The following is a 16,177-nucleotide window of genomic DNA, read 5'->3' as shown; positions in this document are numbered from 1 at the left end:
ACAAAGCTCAAGGACCGGTGTATGCATCCAGGTTCGAGCCCCGACTCTCCACCTGCAGGGGAGTCGCTTCACAAGAGGTGAAGCAGGTCTGCAAGTGTCTCTCCCTTCCCCCTCTCTGTCTTCCCCTCCTCTCTCTATTTCTCTCTGTCCTATCCAACGACGATATTAATAACAACAACAATAATAACTACAACAACAATAAAAAACAAGGGCAACAAAAGGGAAAATAAAAAATAAACAAACAAAAAGACTTTGGAACAATGCCCTCTAACGAGCCTCCTGAACCTCACCTGAACTGGCTTTCTCTCTTTTTAAAGGTTTATTATTGTTATTTGTGTTCTTGCTTGTTTAGGGTGTGGAGATGAGAGAACACTGGAGCACTACTCTGGAACATGCAATGCGAGAGACTGAATGTGGGACCTCATGCTTGAGAGTCCACCATTTTATCCATGGCACAGCCTCCTGGACCATTATTTATTACTTAATGAGCGAGAGAAACAGAGGAAAAGAAGTGAGAGGAAAAAGAGAGAAAGCAGAGTATCATTGTCACATGCCATGCCAGGGACTGAACTCAGGACCTCACACTTGACAGTATAATAATGCTTTACCCACTTGTCAACTCTGGGCCACACTGGCTCTCCTTTAAGTAGTGAAAAACAGGACAGGGGAAACAATATAATGGCTATGAAAAAGACTGTCATGACTGAGCTATGAGGTCCCAAGTTCAATTCTCTGCACCACCATAAGCCAGAGCTGAGCAGTGCTCTGGTAAAAAAGAAAAGAAATAAAATATAGTGTTCAGACACCAAGTTACAGATGCTACTATGATTCCATCCTGAACTCCACCTCATCAATGTATCCCGGAACCTCACCTCTCCAGAGCCCTACCTGATTATAGAGAAAGATAGAAACAGGCTGGGTATGGATCGACCTACCAATGTCCCTGTTCAATGAAGAAGCAATTACAGAAACTAGAATTCCCACCTTCTTCACCCCAAATATAATTTTGGTTCATATTTCCCAAAGGGGATAAATGTTAGGGGAAGATCACTGGAGAGTGCTCTGAAACCCAATTGCACCATGACCCAGAGTGAGAAGAGGAAAAAAAGGAAAGACATTCAGAAGTACTGGGTGTAACTTAGAAAGGAATAGAAGGCAGGACCATAGACAAAATGGTGAAAAATACATACCTCATTACAGAAATAATAGTCAACTCATATCTGTGACCTAGGGAGAACTTTTTTTTTTCTGTCACCTTTATTTATTTACTCCCTTTTGTTGCCCTTGTTTTTTATTGTTGTAGTTATTTTTATTGAGCTTTTTAAAAAAAAAAACATTTATTTATTATCCCCTTTTGTTGCCCTTGTTTTTTATTGTTGTTATTATCTGCCGTCGTTGTTGCATAGGACAGAGAGAAATAGAGAGAGGAGGGGAAGACAGAGAGGGGGAGAGACAGACAGACACCTGCAGACCTGCTTCACCACCTGTGAAGTGACCCTCCTGCAGGCGGGGAGCCGGGGGCTCGAACCGGGATCCTAACGCCGGTCGCTGCGCTTTGTGCCACGTGCGCTTAACCCGCTGCGCCACCGCCGGGCCCCGGGAGAACCTTTTCAATGGAGGATATGGAGACACAGAACTCTGGTGATTGATATGGGTCCTTGCCCTGCTCAGTTCTGGCTTATGGTGGGACAGGGGACTGAAACTGGGATTTTGGTGCATCAGGCATGAGAATCTCTTGCATAAGAATTATACTATTGGGGGTCAGGCGGTAGCGCAGCGGGTTAAGCGCACATGGTGCAAAGCCCAAGGACCGGCGTAAGGATCCCGGTTCGAGCCCCCGGCTCCCCACCTGCAGGGGAGTCGCTTCACAGGCGGTGAAGCAGGTCTGCAGGTGTCTATCTTTCTCTCCCCCTCTCTGTCTTCCCCTCCTCTCTCCATTTCTCTGTCCTACCCAACAACAAAGGCATCAGTAACAACAATAACTACAATAAAAAACAAGGGCAGCAAGAGAATAAAAAAAAAAATATTAAAAAAATTATACTATTTATCCCCCGCTTTAATTATTTATTTTAAATTTTTTTATATATTTACTTTCCCTTTTGTTGCCCTTGTTTTATTGTTGTTATTGATGTCATTGTTGTTAGATAGAACAGAGAGAGATGGAGAGAGGAGGGGAAGACAGAGGGAGAGAGAAAAATAGACACCTGCAGACCTGCTTCACAGGTGCTTGTGAAGCGACCTGGCCCTCTGCAGGTGAGGAGTCAGGGGCTGGAACCAGGATCCCTTGCGTTTGTTTAGCACTATCTGTGCTTAACCAGGAGTGCTACCACCCACCCCCAGAATGGCAACTTTTTTTCTTAATTTTTTTCCCTTTATTTATTTGCTGGATAGAGACAGTCAGAAAGAGAGGGGAGGGGGTAATAGAGAGGGAGACAGAGACATCTGCAACACTGCTTCACAACTTGTGAAGCTTTCCTCCAGCAGGTGGGGGCCATGTGTACTCGAGCAGGTGCACCACCACCTGGCCCCTGGAATAGCAATTTCTAACAGATCAAATTGCATCAAGGGCCCATGTCACTGGGGCTAAGAAGTGCTTCAGGAAGCTCTTGGACAAAAGCAACTGTCATCTCCATGTATTCACTCACCAAACGTTTACAGGAAATGTGTCACCTGCTAGCCACTGGGATTCCAGTGGGGAACTAGGCATACATGCCTTTGTGAAGTTCCACTCTAGTGTGTGTGTGTATTTCACATGGGCTTCCCCTGGTGCTGTGGCACCATGGTACTGGGTCACTGGCTTGGTAAGGCAAGCATCTGCTCTGCTGAGCTCTCTCCAGCACATGAAACCCTATTCTGACATGAAATTAAAACCAGGCTATCCCGGGGTTCAGCAGACACCCCCCCAATGCATTGTGCTCTACAGGAACTTTAGAGTCAGGCAGAACTGGTTTAAAAAGTCATATTCTAGCAGGGGTAGATAGCATAATGGTTATGCTAAACAGACTCTCATGCCTGAGGCTCCAAAGTCCCAGGTTCAATCCCCCCCCCCCCCCCCGCACCACCATAAGCCAGAGCTGAACAGTGCTCTGGTTAAAAAATAAAATTAATTAAAAATATATTTTTGGGGAGTCGGGCTGTAGCGCAGCGGGTTAAGCGCAGGTGGCGTAAAGCACAAGGACCGGCATAAGGATCCCGGTTCGAACTCCGGCTCCCCACCTGCAGGGGAGTCGCTTCACAGGCGGTGAAGCAGGTCTGCAGGTGTCTATCTTTCTCTCCTCCTCTCTGTCTTCCCCTCCTCTCTCCATTTCTCTCTGTCCTATCCAACAACAACGACAACAACAATAATAACTACAATAAAAAACTACAAGGGCAACAAAAGGGAATAAATAAAATAAAATATTTAAATATATATATATATTTTTAAAAAGTCATATTCTGGGAGTCGGGTGGTAGCGCAGCGGGTTAAGCGCACATGGCACAAAGCTCAAGGACTGGAGTAAGGATCCTGGTTCAAGCCTCCGACTCCCCACCTGCAGGGGAGTCGCTTCACAGGCGGTGAAACAGGTCTGCAGGTGTCTATCTTTCTCTCCCCCTCTGTCTTCCCCTCCTCTCTCCATTTCTCTCTGTCCTATCCTACAACGACGACATCAATAACAACAACAACAAAACAACAAGGAAAACAACAAGGGCAACAAAAGGGAATAAATAATAAAACATTTTTTTAAAAAAAAAGTCATATTCTGAGGCTGGGGAGACAAGACTTTCATGCCCAGGGCCCTAGAGACCTCAGGTCCAATGCCTAGCACCACCAGATGCCAGAGCTGAGCGGTGTGCCGGTCTCATTTTTATTTCATTTTGATAGTACAGAGAGAATTGAGAGGGAAGAGGGAGGCAGAGAGGGACCTGGTCGCCTCTACAGGTGGGGAGTGGGGCCTTGAACTTGGTCCTTGTGCATGGTGACATGAGATCAACCAGGTGCACCACTACTTGACCCTCTGGTCTCATTTAGGAGCCACTGTGGCTAGTGGACACACTGGACAGAACAGCAGGCATAGAATGCAGAGTTGGAGGAAGGTAGATAATACGACAGGCAAACAGGAGCAGCCCGGCTAGTGGAGAGCCAGCTGGGAGTGAGTTTTCCATAGCAGGCAGGAGAAAACGTTTTGGGAATTCACCATGTGAAAGCCAGAGACAAAAGGTCACGTACTGCAAGCTGATTTATTGGCATCTGTAGGGCATAAAATAATTCGATTGGGGCCAGGTGGTGGCACACTTCATTGAGCACGCATATTACAGTGCACAAGGACCAGGGTTCAAGCCTCTGGCCCCCACCTGCAGGGGGAAAGCTTCTCCAGTGGTGAAAGAGGGCTGCGGGTGTCTCTCTCTGCCCTTCTCTCAATTTCTGGCTGTCTCTACCCAATAAATAAATAAAGACAGTTAAAATGTTAAAAAAAAAAAATCCAATTGCAGGCTGGGGAGAGATAGCATAATTCTACTAGACTCTCATGCCTGAGGTTCTTAGGTGCCAGGTTCAATCCCCAGCACCATCATAAGCCAGAGTTACATAATACTTTAGTATTTCTCTTATTAAAAAAAAAAAAAGTACACCCTAGAATGTTCCTAGCTGTGACCATGGGCTGTGAGTTTAGACTGACAGGCACGCAGAGGTTACATAGGCTCCCGTGCTAAATATGAATAGATATGGACCCTAGGTCAAATTGATGGAGTTTAGTTAATGGTATTTGGTATTTCCTCATATTTGGAAGCTATTCTCTTCCCTGATCCAGCTTTCTAGGCCTATTCTCAACTCTGACACCACCTTCCTAGACAATACTTTTAGTTCACCTACATGTTATCTGTTGGGTTCAGGCAAAAATTACTAAAGTCATGGGCCCCTTGGAATATAACTAAAATAGACTCCCTAGCTTCTTTCCACACAAAGACCCTTAGTTTCACCTGCTCTATTCTTACCTTCAGGTTCCTGTTTATTAAATAATTAAATAATTTGTTCTGCTTTATATCTTACCGTCTTTCAGCCACCAAGTTGCAGATGCTACCATGACGCCATCCTGACTTCCCTGGGCAGACAACCTCACCACTGTGTCTTGGAACCCCACCTCCCCAGAGCCCTGCCCCACTAGGGAAAGATAAAAACAGGCTGGGGATACGGACTGACCTGCCAACGTCCATGTCTAGTGGAGAAGCCATTACAGAAGCCTAGGTGATAAGCATCCAAGGTGTCACCTTACAACTGTTCCTGAGATAGAACTTGCCCTAATATCGTCCTTAAAAAAGAGTGGTGGCGGGAGCCCGGTGGTGGCACAGTGGGTTAAGCGCACATGGCGTCTGGCACCAAGGACCCGTGTAAGGACCCCAATTCGAACCCCCGGCTCCCTACCTGCAGGGGGGTCGCTTCACAGGTGGTGAAGCAGGTCTGCAGGTGTCTATCTTTTTCTCCCGTCTTCCCCATCTCTCTAGATTTCTATCTGTCCTATCCAACAAAAACAGCAATAACAACAATGAGGATGGTAAACAACAAGGCAAAGGGGAAAAAAAAATTCTAAAAAAAAAAAAAGGTGGCTTATCTTTAAAGCCTACCAAAGTTCTATCTATACCCAAAGCACTCCTTTTAACCTCTCTCTTTTTAAAAATAATTTATTTCTTTATTGGGGAATTAATGCTTTACATTCAACAGTAAATACAATAGTTTGTACATGCATAACATTCCCCAGATTCCCATTTAACAATACAACCCCCACTATGTCATTCATCATCCTTCATGGACCTGTATTCTCCCCACCCACCCACCCACCCCAGAGTCTTTTACTTTGGTGTAATACTCCAATTCCATTTCAGGTTCGACTTGTGTTTTCTTCCTTTTAACCTCTTTTGAAATATCTAGCCTTTCTCATCTTGATAATTCTAGTGTGTCTAAAGTGAAAAATAAACTATTCCCTTTGAAAAGCCCCCACAAGGTCACCACTCTTAGAATAAACAGCTTTGCCCTGGCCGCCCCGGTGAGCACATAGTTTCTCCCTCATTCTCCGGGTCCTGGCTGTGCTCACCTGAGCATTGCAGTCTCTGATGAAGAAAAGCCGCTGAGAAGGAACCGGAAGAACAGATGTATGCCTTCACCTGGGCATGTGACAGCCTGCTCCCAGGAGGGAGTCCTAAGTGAAGTACGTGCTTTCTGCTTTTGCAAGCACTTTCCTTCCCTCTCAGGTGTCCCTCCCCCTTCCATCTGGTGTCTAATGTCTTCTGCACACATTGACTTTACTGGGTTTTTGTTCTGTTTTGTGATATGACAGATACAGAAAGATAAAAGAGCTACCATAGTACTGCTCACCTCTGGCTTAAGGCAGTGCTGGGGATTGAACCTGGGACTTCCAGAGCCTTGGGCATGGAAGTCTTTTGCATAACCATGTCTCTCCAGTCCCTGGTTGTTTTTTCAAATATTTTATTTATTTATTTATTCCCTTTTGTTGCCCTTGTTTTACTGTTGTAGTTATTGCTGTTATTGATGTTGTTGGATAGGACAGAGAGAAATGGAAAGAGGAGGGGAAGACAGAGGGGGAGAGAAAGACATGTGCAGACCTGCTTCACTGCCTGTGAAGCGACTCCCCTGCAGGTGGGGAGCCGGGGGCTCGAACCAGGATCCTTATGCTGGTCCTTGAGCTTTGCACCACATGCACTTAACCCACTGCGCTACCGCCCGACTCTCACTTTTCTGTTTTTAATCAGAGCACTGTTCTGGCTTATGGTGATGCTGGAGATTGAACCTAGGACCTTTGGTACATCACACATTAAAAATTTTTTGTATGGCCACCATGTTATCTCATCAGCTTGTACAATTTAAAGCTGTCAGGCGTTCTGACAACCAAGTGGACAATATCCCATAATCAGCTGAGAGTGGGGGTGGGAGGCGTGTTAGCATAATGTCATGCAAAGAGACTCTCATGCCTGTGGCTCCAAAGTCCCGAGTTCAACTCCCTGCATCACCATAAATCAGAGCGGAGCAGTGCTCCGGTTTAAAAAGAAAGGAATCATCTGACATGCTGGCCTAAGTCAATTCCAGAGGCTTCGTTATGGCCCAATTTCTTAGCGCTTTGAACGCTCAGAGGACAACCTAAGAGCCATATAAATGCCCCTCTGTGACTTTGTTATGAGAAAGCAGCTTAACTGCTTTTGGGAAGAAGAGTAAAGTCCTTAAGAGGAAGAGCCCCGGCCCAGGCTGCTTCCCCAGGCACAGAAACTCAGCAGCAGCGGGGAAAACACTTATATTCTCAAGTTTGGATTGATTCTGTAGGGTGGCAGCCATTACCAAAAACAGAAGCCCAGAATTCTACCACCATCCCACCTTTCCCAGGCCACATGGTTTGTGATCTTGATGTGAGACCTATCAGCACACCAGCTTGTCACCCTCCTTACCACACACAGTCCCTGTCCCTTCCCTTCTAGTGTTCTGAAGTAATAGCACAGCAAATTAAAAGTTACACTGTTTTCCCTTCAAGTTCCACTCTAAACAAGATAATCTAGTGTTTGTCTTCCTCCTTCTGGTCTGGGATTGTTTCCAAGTTGTGGTTACTATAAACTGTGCTGCAGTGCCTGGGAAGCAGTGCACTGGACAAAAGCAGTGGTTTCTCAAGCATGGGACCCCAAGTATTTTTTTTTAAACTTTACATATTTATTATTTTATAACATTTTTATTGGGGGGGTTAATGGTTTACCGTCAATACAGTAGTTTGTACATGTATAACATTTCAGTTTTCCACTTAACAGTTCAATCCTCTCTAGGACCTCTGACATGGTCCAGGACCCGAACACCAAACTTGGTTCAAGTTCTTCACTGTTTTCTTATTTTTCAACCTTTTTTTGCCTCCAGGCTTATCACCGGGGCTCTGTTGCCTGCACTACAGGACCCACTGCTCCTAGAGGGTATTCTTCCTATTTTTGTTGCCTTTGTTGTTGCTGTTGGATAGGACAGAGAGAAACTGAAAGGAGGGGAAGACGGGGAGAGAAAGATACAGACACCTGCAGACTTGCTTCACCACTTGTGAAGTGACCCCACTGCAGGTGGGGAGATGGGGGCTCAAACCAGGATCCTTATGCCGGTCCTCGCACTTCGCACCATGTGTGCTTACCATGCTGCGCTACTGCCTGGCCCCATTTTTCAACGTTTTTATTATTATTAGCGATTTAATAATGATAAAAAAAGATTGTGGGATAAGGGGGGCATGATTCATACAATCCCCACCATCAGAGTTCTGTATCCCATACTCTCCACTGGAAGCTTCCCTACCCTGGGAGTATGGACCAAAGATCTCTAAGGAGCACAGAAGATGTGAGGTCTGGCTTCTGTAATTGCTTCTCTGCTGGACATGGGTGTTGGCAGGTCGATCCAAATCCCCAAACTATCTCTACCTTTCCCTAGTGGGGCAGGACTCTGGGGAGGTGGGGTTCCCGGATATATCGGTGGGGTTGTCTGCCCAGGAAAGGCAGGCCGGCATCTTGGTATTATTTTTCAACTTCTCACTCATAGAAGTAGAAAAATACTACCTTGACGGGGTCCCAAGTTTTATCCTTGACACGTGCCAGAGTGAAGCTCTGCATCTAATAAATAATTAAAAAAATATATTTATCCCCTTTGTTGCACTTGTTTTATTGATGTAGTCACTGTTGGCTAGGACAGAGAAATGGAGTGGAGGGGAAGACAGAAAAGGGGAGAAAGAAACCTGCAGACCTGTTTCATCACTTTTGAAGTGACGGCACTGCAGGTAGGGAGCCGGGGGCTCGAACCAGGATCCTTATGCCGGTCCTTGTGCTTAACCCGCTGAGCTACTGCCCAACTCCCAGGTAATTTTTTTAAACTAGTGCTGTAAAGAACATGTATCTTTGGGTATCTTTTTTTGTGTCTATGTGTTCTTCAGATATTGGGGTGTTTTTTTTTTACATTTTTTTGAATTTTTACCCCTTTTGTTGCTCGTTTTATTGTTGTTGTTATTATGTCACCGTTGTTGGGATAGGACAGAGAGAAATGGAGAGAGGAGGGGAAGACAGAGAAGGGGAGAGAAAGATAGACACCTGCAGACCTGCTTCACTACCTGCAGGTGGGGAGCTGCAGGGGTTCCAATGGGGATCCTTACGCAGGTCCTTGCACTTGGCATCATGTGCGCTTAACCTGTTGCATTACCGTTTGATCCCTCCCCCCCCAAATTAGAGACAAAGAGAAATCAGTACCAGAAGCATCCTACAGGTGGGGATCAGGAACTGGAACACGGGTCCCTACACATGGTAACGTGTACACTCAATTAAGGTGCCACCACCCAATCCCTCCCTGCATGCTGAGGAGGGGAGGGGAGGGGAGGGGAGGGGAGGGGAAGGAAGGAGGCGGGGGCTCGAACCGGGATCCTTATGCCGGTCCTTGCTCTTTGAGCCACATGCGCTTAACCAGCTGTGCTACTACCAGACTCTCCAGGATACTGATTCTTTAAATTTAAATGTAATCTATTTCTAAAAAATGATCTATTTGTATGAGTGATGGGGGGGTGGTGGTGGAAGAAGTAAGTAGAATCTAGATTTTGGCACCTCAGGCATGAAAGCTGTTTTGCATGACCATTAAGGTATCTCCCCTGCCTGACCCTCAGAAGTCACAAGGTGCTTTCTAGCAGGTATGCTGTGGAAGAATAAAAGTGGCAGAGAAGACGTTACTTTTCCCCATGGCTTCTTTCACGAACTGTTGCATACTAAAAGGTACCTTAAAACACACATGTGGTCGTGTTCCAGGAGGTGGCGCAGTGATAAAGCTTTGACTCTCAAGCATGAGGTCCTGTGTTCAATCCCCAGCAGCACATGTGCCAGTGTGATGTCTGGTTCTTTCTCTCTCCTCCTATCTTTCTCATAAATAAATAAATAAAAACCTGTTTTTTAAAAAAACAAACATACATGTGGTCACCCACCCCTTAAGACTGCCACCAACCTCGTCCCAAGGATCCAGTCACCCCCAAATCAACAACACTGAAGACAACACTAGTTCTTCTCAAACAGTTTAATAGCAAATAAACAAAGGAAGGTACCACACTTGGCAGATACAAAATGACTTTTGTCCATGTGTCTGTGCAATTAAAACACATTTAGGTTCCCCATTGGGACAAAAGGAAAAACACACAAAAAGGGGGAAGAAGGAGATTCCTTTTTAACACATACTCCGTAGCTCCAAACTTGTAACAATTTTTTTTCCTTTTTTAATCCACTACACAAACTCTGTGATCAGGTCAGAAGAGCCACAGACTCTTCTTGCCTTTTTTTTTTTTTTTAAAACCATTAAAGTAAAATCCATAATTTTCTACATAGTACAACACAAGTTCACACAAAAAAGACAATTTTTTTCTTTTGCAAATCAAAACAGGAAAGAAAGGGAAAGCTCAAACGAGGTAAAGGAAAAAGCGTTTCTACGGCTGAATCACGACTGAGTTGATTGAATCCCGTTGTTGCTGCAGAACAGACTGTGCATTTGGTCATAGTGGCAATTTTTTTTCTCTTCACATTGTGAAATCACTTTACATTGTTTTCTAGTAGAAAAGGCAAAAAACTGTACAAAACCCCTAGTGTTAAATACAACGTTTGTACCAATAAAAAACTCACATAGGTTTGTCTCCAAAATGTAAAGTTTCTTTTTTTTTTCTTTTTAAATTATTCACAAAAAGCAGCTGGAAATCAGAAAGGCAGCTGCCGCTCCAGGGCCTCAAATCCATTAAAACCACCACAGAACAATTAAAACAACCAGAGAGAGAAGAAAAGGAAACAACGTCCAACGTTTGGCATTTGGTTTTATCCACAGGTTTTCCCAGAGTTCCTCTTGGAATTGAAAGCAAAATATATTGGCAAACACAGATTCTGAATACACAGGAAGGGGAGCCTCAGTGCCTTCTGCCAACAGAGGCAGCTCTGTGCAGTCAGACTGTGGGGTGCACAGCAGCCTCGCTCAGGCTGGGGTTCCTGGCCTCTTCCCATCCAATCACCCCTTCCAGGAAATGAAGCAGCCTACCATACACTGGGTTTCCATCTGGCCGCCCCTCCTAGTAAGAGAGGCCTCAAGCATAACACTAGGCAGCCTGCTGGGTCCCAGAGCAGAAACACTGGCTGGTGGGAACCCTCTTCATCAAGCCCAGCATGGGTGATGCTAACAGTGCTTCTACCTTCCCCACCCCCCGCCCCCAGCCCCCCAGGCTACCCCTCACCCTTCCCTGCACAATCCTACTTCCCAGTTTGCTCACCGGGCGGCAGCAGAGATCTGGGTGGGATCTATCAAACGCCTCCCTCTGCAACCTCTTACCTCCACAGACCCGTCCGTGACCTCCTGTCTCCTCTGGCCTCTCCCTCCGCCATTCACATTCTTACTCAAGTCCTAAGACCCTGAGGCTGGATGGTGCCACAAGAGAGAAGGGCAAGTCCCTTCAGGGAACCAAGGAACTGGCTTGCCTGGCACCCGGGGACAGTAGCTATTTGGCTCTTCACCTGATTAAAAAGGATCGCTGCCCTTGCCCCCACCCCACTAGCTAAGCAAGAGCAGAGCTGCCGTGAAGAGCCGGTGTGGGGTAGTTGATGCCCAGGGCTGTAAACAGTGTGAAGACTGTAGTATTGTGCTTGTCGCCTAGGAAAAGCGCTGGCAGGTGTAGGCCGCTTAGTGCACAGATGGCCTCCTCCGCTGAGTGGTTCCGAGCACCCTCCTCCTCTTGGGTTAAGGGGTACTCACTAGCCCTGACGTGCTTAGTCTCTTGTCCACCTGCAGCCACCTTCTGGGCTCTATCTGCTCCTCGAGCCTCACCAGGCCCCCTTCCCATATCTCTGAGCAGAGCAGCCAGCCTCCCAGAGGCCCTGCTGAGGCCTGGAGGTCACACAGTCTAAGTGACAGTCTAAGTGCACAGGTGCACAGGCAAATAGAGGAGAAAGTTGCCACTTCAAAATAAAGTACAATCTTGAAAAAAAAATAATAACCCCACAACAATTTAAAACAGCTTCTTTGAAACCCTTTTAAATCGATCAGTCTTTGCACAAACTATAGAAAACAGAGAGGTGAGGGTGATATATATGTGTGTATGTATATATATATATATACATATGAAGGTGTGAAGAAACAGCAGGAAACATGCAAAACTTTCCTTCTGGGTATAATCTTAATAAGAAAGAAAAAAATTCAAAACAAAAACAAAAACACGAAACAATATAAAAACAACGAAAAAAATCAAAGCATCACATTTTGCTGTGGAGACTATAGGGACAAGCATGGGGGGGGGGAGCAGGGACAAGAGGGACCCAAAGGCACCCCGCTGGGTCCCTCTTTTCTGGAAAAACCAGAAAAGAAAAAGGGAAAAGACTGGCTGGCGCTCCGACTGCAGCCTGCCACCAAAATGACACGGGTGTGAGTGCTTCCTGCAGTCGAGAACTCAGGAAAGCAAAGAACACACGCAGTCTCCTCTAGCCCCACAGACTGTATCAGCAAAATGTGCTCAGGAGCCTGAAAGGTTTTAGTGACATCTTTTATTTCATTGTTTACTTCAAAGTTGTCTTTAAAACTAAGCACACAGAAACAAAGCCTAGAAACGGACTGGCTGTGTGTTCACAGAAACACAAACACCACGCGGTATGTGCTAGCAGGGCTGCTCTGAAGACAATTACAAAGAATTGGAATCACAAAATCAAGTGGTTATCTTATGAAGTTCTAGAAAAATAGATTTTTTTATATTCAAATGCAAGTTTAAATATTTCCCCTTCAGCAGTCGTTCTAGCAAAACCAATTTGGCAGCACAAAAGAAAAAAAAATAAGGGAAGAAAAAAGAAAAAACAAAGAAAGAAACAAACATAATAAAAATACACATCAGCATCAAAGGTCAACACAAGGTCAAAGGTGAGAGTTCAAGCATCAGAGAAGCTGAAGAGACAGGGATTTGGACGATGCACTTGACGCCACATCGACATGCTTTAGGCACAACGATGAACAAACGGCAGGAATCTAGAAAAAAACAAACCAGAAAGAGGGAGACCCACTGAGTTACAGAGCAATACATCCAAACAGAGAGACAGAACAGGAACACTCACTGTGTACAGCCCTGAAATGAGGAGGCGGGCGGGGCAGGGCTGGGTGATGACAGGGGACTTTTGCACATGCTAACAATGGACACAGGGAAAAGTCAAAAAGGACAACGGAGGACACCGAGAGGACATCCAACTGCCAGAGACAGAAGGGAACCTAAGGCTTGGATTTCTCGGGAAGCTCAAACACATCCGGGGAAGTCTCTGGCAGGGCACAGCCTCAGCCTCAGCCTCCACTCCTGGGAGCTGGGGAGAAAGTAGAGGATGCTGGCAGGGGCGTGGGGAAAATTTCCAGGAATTCTCCTCAGTGTCATGGAGATGGCCCTTTGTTTCCAGAAATCCAAGCTCTTAGCTTCCACACAGGTCCTGGCCACTCATGTGGAACCCAGGAAACAGTGAATGGCTGCATTCACGGCAAATCCATCTCATGATGAAACCCAAGTAAGAGACAAAACTACAGCAGAAAACACATTTATGTAAAGTGAAGCCCCCACAACAGAAAAGGGTTGCTGTAAGACTTGATTGCTAGTCTCCACTCTCCAAGCTAAACCTTTTCATACTGTGAGACTTTTACGGGAGCAGCTTCTTCACAAAACCATCTTTGGCTTGGGGAGAGAGCTGTGCTTATGGGCGGTGCCGTGCTAAGTCACTGGGCAGGGGAGAAGAGGACACGAGGGAAGAAGTGCATTTCACCAGCTGGCCATTGTGGCCTAGGGCCCTGCTGGACACAAGCTCTTTTTTCGAAAAGAGGACCACAAGCAGGGAGGAAATTGTGGGCTCTAGGTCATTCAGAAATGTCTTGTCATTTAGAAAGGGGTTTTCTGTAATCCCAGGGCTCAGGATACATCTGTTGTCAAATAATGGTCAAGCAAGGGAGGCAGGCAAAGAGGGGAGGCAAGTGGAAACAGAATTAAGAGTTCTGGGTTTTGGAAAATCCCCATAATGCCAAGGAGGAAGACAGAACAGAAGGTAAGTGACCACAGCACTGGCAGCACCCTGGAGAGCACAGCTCTCTCCATTGCCAATTCACAGCATTAACCCCCCCCACCCCACCCCCCACAGATTAGCTGGGCTGCGAACGGGCCACAGAAAGTCAGTAGTTTCAATCATACACAGCACCCTGTGTGTACAACAATCACATTCTGGATTCTACAAAATCCTGGCCTTTTCCAGAGATATAATTTAGGTAATAAATATTCTCCACCCCGGAGCTGTATAAAACTTCTATAAAAATAGAAATGACATTCTTGGTTCCAGCCGGTTGGGATTCAGAACAGCGCCTCCCCAACCTAGCATTTTTTTTCTTTTCTTTTTTTCTTTTTTTTATTATTATTATTTTTATTAAAAAAAAATCCCATCATTGACCCTGGAAGCCTTTGGACAGTTTTATCCTTGAAACACAGGACACATTTCTCCCAGTGCGCAGAATTCAAGTTTACGTGGTTCAGCTTAAGAAGTATGTTTCACGTTTCTCAGAGGACAACTGACCCAGACCCAAGTGGTCACTATGAGAAGGGACGAGTGTCCCAGGTTCAATGGGATAACCCACCAACTACCTGTACACCAGCAAGACGGGCAACCCCAGTCTGTGTCCCAAATGGACAGTATGAGAAGAGTCCTCACCTGCCCTAGGAGTGGGCTGACCTGTCATTTCATTTCTGATGCTAAGGGTCAGGTCTGATTGTGAGGTTTATGATCCCAGGGACCCTGTCCCTGGCTAAGAGTCACATCCTAACAGGGCCACTTTGGCCAGGTGCACATTCCCAACAGCATGTCCTTCTGGGCTCTACAACCCTACAGTGTTTTCTTGGAGCAGAGGCGGAGCCCAGACGCTGTGTGGGTCACAGGCAAGAGCTGGAGTGAGACCTGTGGGAGGCAGCAGGGAGCTAACGGCAAGCATGAGGACAAAAATCAACACGTAATACTGAGGTAAAAGAACACTAAAACCATATGGAGGCTGTAAACGTCCTCTTGTCTCCTGTATCTCCAAATAGAGAAGATGGGGCTGAAGTGGTCTGAGAGGGACTTGCCTTGGTGAGAATAGGACTGAGAGACCTCAACCAAGAAGGCAGTGTGGATTTCTTAAACCTTTTAAGTACTGAGTGATGGGCAAATGCAGTACTGTGGCTTGAAGGGACCCTTTGATTCAGGTACACCAGGAAGCAAACACTTGCTGCCCCACTCACCCACACCCCAGCTACGGAGAGGTGCCCCCTTCAGCTAGAGACTAGACACTACAAGCCCTTCTTAGACCTGCCCTCATAAGACAGCTGCTGGCTTGGGGTGGTAGTGGCTTTCCTAGAGTTGCTTCAAAGGGATCTGTAAGAAATGAATTGTGGTCTAATAAATTGTGGTGCTGAAATAAATGAAAAAGGAGTTCTTTGGCCAGCTGTTTCTTCTTAACAGCCACGAACTCATGACTATTTCCCAGTCAGTGACTGGCTGGGAACACTGGCCACAGGGAGATACCGTCCAGCTTTTTCAGATGTCATTATGTTAACAGGAGTTTGCTTTTTAATTTCCAGAGAATAGTTAACCCCTTCTTGGATTGAGGGCCAGAAACCCTAGACAGGATTTAAAAAAAAAAAAAAAAAAGGCAGCTATAAAGGCTGAGCCTTCAGCTCCCAAGGATGTCTAGTCACCCTTGACTCTCTTCCACCCCTACCCCACCTCATGGAGATCAGTTCTCATTTCATCCATTCTCACACCCAGGGAGATTCAGAAGAGATTCGGGTGTCAGTTTCTGGTATAATTTAGTAGTCTCTCTTAGTGCAGGTAGTTTGGGAGTGAGTTTTGATCTTCCTTAGAATGTTTCTCCACACTCCACCCCCAGGGCAGTTTTGATATTGGTCCTTCTCAACACACACTGGTTACAAACACAGCAAACTTTAAATAAAGGGGGGAAAAAACCAACTCAGGATATGGCACCTAAACTCCAAAGTAAAACACTGGAAACCAAAGCACAAACTTGTCCTCTGTACGAAGCGAAACTCCCACAGAAGGCAGTAGCCGAGTCTTCAGGGCAAGCTGTGCCTGCGAGAGTGGCAGGGATCAGGGTCCAGGGCTGTCAACACACAGCTTTAGGGCT

The 16,177-nt window shown here is 46.0% G+C and overlaps 1 protein-coding gene across 19 annotated transcripts in view; it reads right to left on the bottom strand.

Moving 5' to 3' along the window:
• Positions 1-10,030: 10,030 nt before the first annotated feature.
• Positions 10,031-16,177, bottom strand: part of CELF1 (CUGBP Elav-like family member 1) — an 88,650-nt gene continuing 82,503 nt past the window's right edge. For 17 of the 19 annotated variants that reach the window (XM_060176420.1, XM_016186403.2, XM_060176421.1 and 14 more), the window contains one exon: positions 10,031-13,009. The gene's annotated coding sequence lies outside the window, so the exon portion shown is untranslated. Of the gene's footprint in view, positions 16,123-16,177 lie in introns of all 19 variants that reach the window. The other 2 variants (XM_016186404.2, XM_016186401.2) reach the window with 1 other exon arrangement.

The sequence above is a fragment of the Erinaceus europaeus genome, chromosome 17 (genome assembly GCF_950295315.1).
Source record: "Erinaceus europaeus chromosome 17, mEriEur2.1, whole genome shotgun sequence".
Classification (NCBI taxonomy): Eukaryota; Metazoa; Chordata; class Mammalia; order Eulipotyphla; family Erinaceidae; genus Erinaceus; species Erinaceus europaeus.
This window is presented reverse-complemented; position numbering and strand designations above follow the sequence as displayed.